We start from the raw sequence: 12,052 nt of genomic DNA, 5'->3' as shown, positions 1-12,052 counted from the left end.
GTGCTCTAACCTATAACTAAATATAAGGAATTAACATTCCACACTTACTGATCATTCATCATCAGCTATCAAAGCATTCCCTTTCATTAGGCATAAAGTCTCCTTGGTCAGGACAGGAACTCTGGTGGTGATGTCAGTTAAGTGTTGGACAACTACCTGCAAGGGCAGCCATCTAAAATGAGCTCGCGAAGATGAAGTTATCTGCTCCCATAAAGATGTCTGGTCTCAGAAATCTTATGACTTGCTATACGTCAGAATCAGCTTGATAGCAATGGTTTTGGTTTTTGTTTTGTAATTCATGTGTTCTCTTCTAGTCGAAAACCCATGAAAAATCCTTCAGGAATTTACCATTCTAAGTTTTTATATTTGGCTAATTAAGCACCTGTTCAGGACTAAATGTTCTATTGTTTGTGTCTTTTTAGTTTTAATATTTCTAGGCAGGACTTGAGTACTAGGTATATGAGAACAATTTTAGCTCTAAATATATCTTAAAGATAAATGAGAACCTCTTCAACAGTTTCTCCACTTCTCTGGAATGATTAATCCTACCTGGAAGAGTTGTTTAATCTTAATGTACAAAGACTGCCATTTTGTATTTGTAAATCTGGAATTTTAAATTTTGAATTATTTACTTAACTCAAATCTTCCCCTCCCCAGAGATAATCTCACTCCAGCAACATCAAAAAGTGCTCTCATTAGTAATCATTATTTTAGGACAGAAGGATTTGTATGTGATTCCCAGAAATGGCAGTACATTAGAATAACTGTGCTGCCTTTAAAAAATATTCATGCCTGGGTTCCAGCACAGACACAGAAACAAGAATCTTGAGTGTACACCTAGGTACTGCTACTCTTTTAAAAGTTACCCAGGTGTTTCTAATGATTTATTTCTATAATTAACCAGTAGAAACTCTACTTACACAACAGAAAAAGCTCCATTGGGTCTTTTGCAGTACAGATTTTTCCCCACCAGGTGAACATCAAGCAACTTGTTCTGAGTTAGTGCACCAAGTGGCATTGCCTGGGAAAGTTCTCTCTGGTCACTGAATTTTTTTAAAAAGCAGTTTTGCTCGAACCTTGTTTTGTGATGGTCGATTTAAGAGAACAGTGTGTGACTTTGAAATTTTTCTTGCTCAGGAAAAATGCCCCAGAAACTGTTGTGGTGTTTGAAGAGCTTACAAAAATAGCACTATGGGAAAAATCCAAGTGTGCCAGTGGTTTTCTTGTTTCCAACAAGGTGAGATGTTGATTGATGACAAACCTCATTCTGGTTATCTGTTAACTCCCCGAAAGGATGAAAATGTCGACTTGTAGTCCATTTGAAGTTTGTTTCACCAGGTCAGGTTATTAATCACACTTTCTATTTAGAGGTTCTTCAAAGATAGCGTAACAGTGTGCAATAAAAAATGTCTGATTTTTGGCAGACCGGGGCCTGGTTTTGCTACAACAATGCACCTGCTCAAGCAACCATCTCAGTGTGCCAGTTTTGGGCAAAAACCAGCATGGCTCTCTTGCCCCACATACCTTACTCAGCTGATCTCTCCGTCCAATTTTGTTGTTTGTGCGAATGAAGAGGGGGCATGCAAGGACGGCAATTTGAAGACGCAGAAGAGGTGAAGGGAAAAAAATGAGGGAGGTGCTGTCAGCTATCCAAACAGATAAGTTTAAAAAATGTTTCCAAGAATGGAATCACAGACTTGACATATGAATTAAGTGTAATGGAGAGTACTTTGAAGGTGATAAGTTTGCTTGTAAAAAAATTTAAATATATAGCTTTGAAAAAATTTCCGTTTTCTGGGGGTATCCCCCTTGTATGATGGTGAGCAACTCCTGGTCACCATTCAGGATAGTTTAAAAGCCATTTCTTCAAGTAAGCCCTCCCCAAACTTCAGTGAGGTAGTCCTTTTGTATCAGGTGCCACAGCACTCTTGGTTTACTTGCCCCCAGTGAAGGTATATATCACATTATTATTATTACCTGTTGACTTCATCATCCCACATATTAGGCAGTAAGGTTGCTGATACCCAGACTGTATCCTCCCTGTCTTTAAATAACTTGATTTGATTTAAAACAGGCATTTATTTAATAAATATGTGCTGACCAAATGAATTAGTAAATTAAACAAAGATGATCATCTTGTTGATTTTTTTCTATAAATTCAGTTAGTTTTTGTAGTAATAAATCATTTTATTAAAGCAATCTTGTATTAAAATGCCTGCATTCTGGTATCAAATATTAAAATATTCTAATATCAAATATTCTAAACAAACGTAATTTACCTTTCTATAAATGTGAATCAGTAGAACCCTGGTGGCATAGTAGTTAAATATTCAGCTGTTAACTGACAGGTCAGTGGTTCTAACCCATTAGCAAGTCCACAGGAGAAATATGTGGCAATCTGCTTCCGTACAGAGTACAACCTTGGGAACCCTACAGAGCAGTTCTCATCTGTCTTATAGTGTCACTGTGAGTTGGAATTAATTCAATAATACACAACAATATATATAACTAAAAATCCCCAAACACCTATAAAATCTTATTTAGTTAAAAAAAACCAACACTATAGCAATGATCTCAGAAATATAGTCTTTAAACCTTTACTAAATATCTATATAATTCAATGCTCCTTAAAAATTACTAACCTAATAAATAGAAATTAACAGGAATATTCATAATCTCCTTGGTTCCCCTCTACATCCTCCCATTACTTTCTCTTACTTGTTAAAAAATTCCTGACAACAGTACTTCAATATAGTTTGTATTTAAGTGATTTTTTATGCCATCAGCTTGTTAGCCACTTGGAAGGGAAGCTGATCATCAAGTGTTTAAAAGCATGGACTTTTGAGAAAGTGGACATGAACTGGAATCCTAGATAAATCACTTTCTAGCTATGTAATCTTAGGTAAATGACTTATATTTACTCTGAACTGGTGTAAGGCTGTAAGACTGAACTGCTTCTACAAGTTAAGAACAATAGAGTACCCTAGCTGATAGGTATAGTTATAAGGACCAAATGAAATAATGCATGTGTAATTAGCACAAAGCCTAGTATATATAAAGAGCCTTGATGGCACTGTAAGATAAGTGATGGACTGCTAACTGTAAGATTGCGGGTTCAAACCTATCAGCCACTCCACAGGAGAAAGATGAGGCTATGAAAACAACTGTAATTTATCAAGAGGTCATGAAGGTAGGAGGGAGGGGAAAAAAAGATGTACACCCTCAGGAACCTGACGTAGGGTCACTCTGAGTCAAAATCAACTCAATGGCTGCGGTTTGGGCTTTGGTTGGCTACTTTGGTTAGCTATTACTATTTTAACACAAACAGATAAAGAATCCAAGCTCCCCTTGCACTGCTATAACAAAATAGGAATGAGACACAAATTTGTTTTTCTCATTAATAAGTTAAAATCTATAATTTGAAATTAACTCCCAAATCCAACCTTAGCCCATACTAAACATTCCAAACTTACTTCTCCAATGTATTTTAAATCTCAATTAATTTTCCTTGCTTTCTGCAATGTGAACTGCAAGATTTTCTTCAATAAATACTACCCGTGTTTGTACTAAACACTGTCAGGGATCTGTGTAGCCAAAGGGAAAACTGAGGCATAAGCTACTCATGACCCAGAATTTATCTTGTTAAGAACTATGCAAATACCTTGCCACTTATGCACAGGGCATGTTTTTATCTTTAGTACTATTTTAAAACATTTCAGAAGTTTCACGTGGTCAGGGAACATAATTTCTTATATGTTTTAAAGCACTGCTGCAGATGAAGGAGTATAACAAAGCCCCATTTTAGAAGAGGGAAAACAAGACAGAAAAAGTATAAATCCAGACTTAGGTCAAATAGATAATTGGTGGGTGCAACTTTTGCTATAGATGTGCTGTGCTGTCTATAAGATCCCCAAATCACTGAGAAACTAAACAAATGAACAAATGGGAAATCATGACTCGCAGGACTTTAAACAAGTCAGTAATGTTTCACAATAAATTTATCTATTTAGCAAACCGGATGTACCCATGATTTGGCTTGATTCGGCTTTATTTTCTCTTATGTGGCTATCATTTCCTAAGTGAAATTCTTACATCAAGAAATAGCTTTCCATGGTCAGAAGATTGTACTTGGATCTCCAAACATGCTTTCGCATACATTTTCCACAAATACTATAATCTTATCTAAGTAACAAAATTATGTCTGCATCTATAAAAAAGTGAAGTTTAATTTAAAATAGTTAATAAAGGGATTCCGTTTTGCTTACAAATAAATTAACCACTAATAAAATATGCATTTGGGCTGTAACCAGTACTAAACAGAAAGATTTATTAAATATATATATATATATTAATTATATAATGCCTTTAAATTAGTGCTGTCATATATCTCATTTATTGCTTACATAAATTACTTGCAATATATTTTCATTTCTTTTAAAAATAACTACTAAAGCAAATCACTAAGCAAGAAACTGACTAGTATACAACTTGAAATTTTATTCAGGATAAGAAATAAGTTGTCATGAACAGAATTCTTTCAAATGTCGAAGAATGATAGGTGTGGTATATGCCTTCATATTGTGAGTGTTGTTTAAATTTACTTAATCTTAATCCAGGACAAAGTTAAACAAGCTTTTCAAATCTTTCCCCCACCAATCCACCTCTAATTCATTTTAAATACAGAATTGTAGGGTGAAGTATTTGCTAGACAAAAGGTGATCTCTTAATGACCACTGATGTGATATCTTTCTCAATAACCTACCTCATTTTTAGTACTTAAAAATGGCCCCTGATCTCTAAGACCCAAAGTCAATCTAAAATTCTGTTCTATATTCTTCAAGTTAGATCGCTATTCATATCTTACAATATATCTGTGTTTTCCTAATGGCTTATTTTATGGTCAGAATTAAACCTTCTAATAGTAGGAACTAAATTTTCTAAAGTTATTCTCTACTCAACAGCAATTAATGACACATGAGAATATAAAATATAAATGAATCTGTTACATGATTTCCTTTCTCCATTCTTAGTGATAGTGCTTATCTATGTAAATAGCAAATAAAAAATGAACCTACAAACTGAAGTTGTTAGTGTAACATTACTACTGGCAATCTAAAAGAATATTGCTTTTGAGTTGCTATCCATCTACAAGAGTAACAAAAGAGAAGGCAGCCTCCATAACTTTGATAAACCACTCTCATATCACTTCAAAAAGTTTCAGATATTTAGAATGGCTACCTGTGGATCTGTTGTTGCCAACAATTAGGTATTTAATTTTAAATTTATATTTTATAGCAGCAGTCTTAAATTATGAAAACCAGTTTGGTAGTTCCCAGTATCTTTTAACTAAACAAAACAAATTCTCAGTTCTATAAGAGCTTCATTTTTTAAAAGGGACTACTTGTTGAGGTTTTTATTTAAAGACTTATAAAATAACTTTAATTGTGCCTTAACCTGAATCTGATAGAAATTAGTCTAAATTGGATACTTCTTCATCTTACAAATTAAGAACTAAGATCAGTTCATCAAAATTTGGAAAATTGAATTAGACTTAACAGATATTTTTCTCCCCGTAATGTTACATTTTCAAATAGAACACAAAGTTATTTTTTTTATCTACCAAAGTTATTAATATGAGGCTTAACATACAGGTTGAATTAGTGTATTAAAAACTAAAATTTGTACACAGAGCTATGAACAACTAACTGTGTAGGACTGAAGATATCACAGGTAATATTCCTCAATATTGGTTAAAACTATAAGTAATGAATATAAAAGAAACAAAACTGTTAAAAAACATTACTTGTGAGAATTAGGGTGATTGTTGTTGCTGTTAGGTGATGTATAGTCAGTTATGAGTCATAGTGACCCTGTGTACAACAGAAGGAAACACCGCCCAGTGCTGCACCAACCTCACAGCTATCATTTTTTAAATATTAGGGGTTCATACAACTCTTATCAAAATTCATACATACATCAATTGTGTAAGGCACATTTGTACATTCATTGCCCTCATCATTCTCAAAACATTTGCTCTCCACTTAAGCCCCTGGCATCAGCTCATTTTTCCCCCTCCCTCCCTGCTCCCCCCACCTTCATGAACCTTTGATAATTTATAAATTATTTTGTCATATCTTACACTGTCCCACGTCTCCCTTCACCCACTTTTCTGTTGTCCATCCCCCAGGGAGGAGGTTATATGTAGATCCTTGTAATCGGTTTCCCCTTTCCACCCCACCTTCCCTTCACCCTCCCAGTATCGCCACTCTCACCACTGGTCCTGAAGGGATCATCTGCCCTGGAATCCCTGTGCTTCCAGTTCCTATCTGTCAGTGTACATCCTCTGGTCTACCAAGATTTGTAAGTAGAATTGGGATCATGATACCAGTGGGGGAGAGGAAGCATTTAGAAACTAGAGGAAAGTTGTACGTTTCATCATTGCTACATTGCACCCAGTGGCTCGTGTCCTCCCCACGACCCTTCCGTAAGGGGATGTCCAACTGACTACAGATGGGCTTTGGGTCTCCACTCCACACTCGCCCTCATTCACAATGATAGGATTTTTTGTTCTGATGATGCCTGATCCCTTCCACAACTCGTGATCGCACAGGCTGGTGTGCTTCTTCCATGTGGGCTTTGTTGCTTCTCAGCTAGATGGCTGCTTGTTTACCTTCAAGCCTTTAAGGTAGTATGGCAGGGGCCAGACCAAATCCTCACAACTATTCTTATGTTTGAGTCCATCCTTGCAGCCATTGTGTCAATCCATTGTTGAGGATTGAGGAAACTAAAATAATTTTATTTCCTACTTTCTACCCCTCTGTCTAGGAGCCTTGGAGGTGTAGTGGATTACAAATTGGGCTGCTAACCACAAGGTCAGCAGTTCAAAAACCTCCAGACAATCTGAGAGAGAATGATGAGGCTTTCTACTCCTATAGATTTAGAGTCCTGGAATCCTACAAAGGCAGTTCTTCTCTGTCCTGTGGTATCACTATAAATCGGAATCAACTCGATGGCAGGAGTAACCCTCTGTCCTATTGTAATCTTTTAAAATGTATTTCTTTTCTAACTAAGAAATGAAATAAAAGTTTTGGACAGAAGCTTTTAGATGGCTAGGGGTGTTTTGCATATAGCACAAATTCAACACAATTTGCGTGAATAAATTAAACAAACAAACAAACAAGCATGCTGCCTAGGAGAAAGAAATACATGGAATACAAGCGAGAGGGTAAAGTGGAGCTGCTGCTGATAGTCCCTCCTTGAATGTAATATAAACAACACTTAGAAAATTGAGAATATTTTTATAAATCTTAAATCACTGAACTCTAATAAAATGTAAGTAAGAGGTATATGCATGACTAATAAAAATAATTAAAGCCATGTAACAGTAGAAATACAGAAAGGACACATGAGAGAAGGAGTATATAGCTTATATAATTTGCAACATGGCTTTAATGTTTTTAATTAGCTTAAGTATAGTTGTACCCTCTGGATTTTAAAAAAAAACGAAAAACAAACTGAAAGCTTTGCAAAACCCATGCAATGTACTAAAAAGGATCACTTAACTGATACAGCCCTCCCCAGAAAGTCAATTCCATGCTCCCGTGCAGCTCAGTGGCGGGAGACATCACCAGCATAGAGTACCTTGGAGAGGTATTTGGAGATGAGCCAGCCATCTGCAACTTTGGGAACTCTCTTTAAAAAAATAAACAACAACAAAACACACAAGATATTTAAGAACCCTGAAACCAAATTTAAAATTCCAAACTGAATAGTCCAAATAGATGGACTACATATAATCTAAAAGCAATAAACACAAATGTTACCTAATAAAAATAACATAGTGAAGATGAATATGAGCTACACCAGCAAGTGAATCAAGCTCCTACGTGAAGCCTATTCTGGTAGAGAGGCTATGGTGTCTGTAGGTCACAGAAATGAATGAGCAACCACTGTTCCCTGATTTTTTCCCCACTTGCATTCTTTCTTTCACTTCCACTATTCATCTCCAAATGTACTACACTGATTATAACAGTGAAAGTTAAACTGAACTATAACAAATGGATTTGCTAGCTTTGCACTGCAGAATTTATGAGCCTGGTTAGGAAAAATAATTCACTTTAGGGTTATATTGCTCAGACAGCCTTTTATGTTAATTAAGATTCACTTTCTTTACTGCTAAGTTTTCTAAAATTTATAAACAAATACATTTTGTGACAAAGGTTATCTTACTATGCATAAAGAGTTAGAGTTTATATGACTTTTTTAACTTATTAAAACAGCTCCCAAATAGAAAATAAAATGCTCTTTTGTTTAACAAAATGGACTAAAAGTTCTACTTTATGAGACAAACTATAGGACAACTTCCAATTATTATTTACCAATTAAAACCTAGAAAAGTAATTTTCTCTTGCTCAGAAATTGCTAGTATAATTAAACAGGAAAGCACTAAAATAAAATTAGGTGCCCTGGTGGTAGTGGTTACATGTTGGGCTGCTAACTGCAAAACCAGCAGTGCAAAACCACCAGCTGCTGTGAGGGAGAAAGACAGAGCCTTTCTATGGCTGTAAAGACAGAGTTTCAGAAATTCACTGGGACCATTCTACACTTATCCTATAGGTCACTATGAGTCTAAACTGACTCAATGGCAATGAGTTTGGTTGTGGAAATAAAACTGCTGAAATCCACTTCCAAAAATTGAAGTTTCCTTTTCTCATAAGTAAATATGAAAACCTTTAATGGAATATGGTTGCACACCTCTTCTTTTTAAATGAAGCAAATAAAGGAAAAAGCTTCCAGTAGTCAGTGTGAAAATAAAGAGGAGGAGATAATCATAGTTGTGCTACTGGTCACATCTCTGTTACTACCACTCACTCCCTACACTCCCATCCATTTGAATGTCTTAACAAATGTAACAAGGTTACATTTGGAAACATCCAAAAGGAATACCCTTAGATACCCTAGTTGATGCCCATACTAGAACATATAATGCATGACTGTATTAGTCCAATAAACAAAATGAAAAATTCTCAACATTGAAAAGCTAACCAGAATGGAATGCTTTTCATTATAAACTGTAATATTAGTTCTTAATATTTAAACCACTATCTTTATAGGTAAAAACAAGGCTCGTTAGCCCATTAAAGAATCAAAAACTTACCAGATTTTCCCCCCTTCAAAATCATATTTAAAATTTTTATTTCAAAAAAGTAAATGTGCCAAATAAGGTCCAACATGACCAGATGTATGTCATGTTGATTCCTGATAGAGTGGAATACAATAAATATATAGTACAAAAATCTATGTAAAGGTTTATCATTTTATAATTAGTGAGTCTTTATGCCATAGTTTTGCACATTATTTTAATCTTGACTGTGTCGCACCATGAAACATCAAATCAATAAAAACTTTTTCATTTATTTGTAGGCATTAATTGCTTTGGTCATAATTTGATATCTCACTGGTTGTAAGTAACCAGAAGCCTCAAGATTAAATGATATTTCATGGTATTCGACACTGCCTGTAGTCAAATTTCAAATCCTCTCTCATTCTACATATGGATAAGGCTAGCACAGTTAAAGCTTGCAGACTCATGCAACTCTAGGATCAGATTGATGGTTTTCCTGTCGGTTGGTTATGAATTGCCACTGATGCCTCAAAAGTAAAAAAATCAAAAACAAAACAAAGCCACAGAACTACAAAAAACAGAGAAGTGGAATATGCAATGTAACTAGGGAGAGTATTTTCCAGTTATAAATTAAATCTTTGCTATAACCACTCTCCCACTTGTCCCACCCCCACCCCGGTACTAGTCAAAAAACATGCTCACATTATTGCAAAGGTGCCCAATAAGTGTCTGTATGTAGAAAAGGTAATGATTTCCAATCAAAATAAAACTTTTGTTATGGAAATACATAATATTAAGAAACGGTGAAACAGAGCCTTACAAATAATTATCTTTAAAAAGCAGACAAGAAAAGATCAAATTAGCCAGCTTAAGACAGTGTTTTGTTCAAGAATAAAATTCATTCAAATGTACTCATAATCACTTACTATATAATTTTCTAATGAATTTTTATTTTTTGCAAAAAGAATAATCTTCCTCAGAGATGAAGATGCAGTAGAAAGCTTGATCATACCAAAGATAAAGCATTTCTCACCACACAGGAATGCAATTAAACAAATAATGGGAAAATAACATGAACCTCATCATCTCATTATGTCAAAATTACCTTATACAAAATAGAATACTGACTGCATTACTGCCAGAAAATATTGGCTTGAAAATAAGACTGAACATAACTCTAATAGATATGATACTACTCTTCCACAGTTTTCAAGTCAACCTTGTCCTAATTCACATGAGTGGAAAGCTTTCTTTCATAATTGGACGACATAATCATGGTTGTTATGGTTCAGTAAATGTTAATAATTACACAGAGGATTAAAAATTTACCTATGTTACATTTATTGTAATTTTAAATCTTTCTCTGTGTGTTTAAATTTATATCATATAGCATATATTTTTCTAATAAAGTTGCAGGTAGAAGACCTCATTTATAAATATGTTAGCATGGACTACTGAAAAGACCCCTAGATGCACTGATCTGTAAAGTGAAAGATCTACTTGTAAGGCATATAACAGAACTTATTACAAGTAAGCAAGTAGTAATTAAGATGTTCCACAAATTTCTGTCTTTTCTTTAAACAAGTAACACTAGATAAAAACATACTATATTTTTGTCATGAATTACATTAATGCAAGGTATTGTCTGAAATTTTGAGTCTTTAACCATGTACTTATATATAAAAGAAAAATCTTTCAGTGCAGCAGCATTTACAATTATAATATGCACTATAATTCAGTTAATAATGAAACAAAAGTATTTTCTTTCCTATGTTTCATTTTATAACAGGTGCTGAAATTAAATTGCCATATATATAATTTTGCTTTAACGTGCTATTTACAGGTAGTTAGGTAGAAGGTATGTTATAAACGAATGTATTTTTTCAGTGAATCAACAATTTAAAAAACAGTGAATACCTAAACATTCAAATCATTGGACATTTAAAAGTCATATGACTTAAAGGAAAGAAATAGAGAATTTTTAATAAACTTAAAATATTATATTATATAAATGGTGACTCTTAGTTTAATAAATTATAAAATTAAAAACTACTAGTAAATAAAGTTAGTTTATATAAAATAAAAATATTTAATTTTAAGGCGAGTAAGTGTAACAGTAGATGACTGTGAAGAATGTGAATTCCAGAAAACTTAATTGTGCTTGCTCATGTGGAATATATGTATATATAATTAGCAAGAGGCAGCAATTCTAACAAAACAAGGTAACATTGTGTAGTTTAAAATACTTGATTACGTTAGTATGCTGAGCAAATAATCAGAGAAACTGAACTATGTTAAGAAAAGCACAGCATCAAGATTAAAGGAGGGCTCATTAACAACTTGCAATATGCAGATTACCCAACTTTGCTTACTGAATGGGAAGAGCACTTGAAGATTTGCTCATGAAAATAAATTATTTCATCCATCAGTATGGATTGCCACTCCATGTAAAGAAAACCAAAAATTCTTACAACTGGACTAATAGATAACATCATGATAACGATTGATATTGTAAAGGATTTCATTTTACTTGGGTCAACAATCAATGCTCCTGGCAGCAGTAGTTAAGAAATCAAATGAAAAACTGGACTGGGCAAATGTGCACTTTGTTAAAGAGCAATGATGTCATTTTGAGGACTAAGATGTGCCTGACCCAAATCAAGGTATGTTCAGACACTTCATCTGCATGTGAAAGCTGGACAATCAATATGGAAGACTAGAGAAGAAGTGATGCATCTGAATTATGGTGTTGGTGAACAATAATGAAATACCATGGGCTCCAAGGACAAACAAATCTAAATTACATGGTGGAAGTACAGACAGAATTTTCCTTAGAAGCAAGGATGGCTAGACTTCACCTCTTATTCTTTGACTATGTCATCCAGAGACCAATCCCTGGAAAAAAGGACTTCATGCTTAGCAAAGAGA

At 34.3% G+C, this 12,052-nt stretch overlaps 2 protein-coding genes across 11 annotated transcripts in view; one reads left to right on the top strand and one right to left on the bottom strand.

Moving 5' to 3' along the window:
* Positions 1-12,052, top strand: part of ABCB1 (ATP binding cassette subfamily B member 1) — a 177,909-nt gene that overhangs the window by 11,942 nt on the left and 153,915 nt on the right. The window lies entirely within an intron of this gene.
* The window catches only part of RUNDC3B (RUN domain containing 3B), a 91,274-nt gene that overhangs the window by 64,405 nt on the left and 14,817 nt on the right, over positions 1-12,052 (bottom strand). For 2 of the 9 annotated variants that reach the window (XM_045288719.1, XM_045288720.1), the window contains exon 1: positions 7,564-7,622. The exons of 4 other annotated variants lie outside the window; for them this stretch is intronic. The gene's annotated coding sequence lies outside the window, so the exon portion shown is untranslated. 3 more of the 9 variants (XM_045288723.1, XM_045288721.1, XM_045288722.1) reach the window with 3 other exon arrangements.

The sequence above is a fragment of the Echinops telfairi genome, unplaced genomic scaffold, assembly GCF_000313985.2.
Source record: "Echinops telfairi isolate 266 unplaced genomic scaffold, ASM31398v2 ScPeMD7_23;HRSCAF=83, whole genome shotgun sequence".
Taxonomy (NCBI): domain Eukaryota; kingdom Metazoa; phylum Chordata; class Mammalia; order Afrosoricida; family Tenrecidae; genus Echinops; species Echinops telfairi.
The sequence above is the reverse complement of the archived record's forward strand: the minus strand, read 5'-3'. Positions and strand labels throughout refer to the sequence as shown.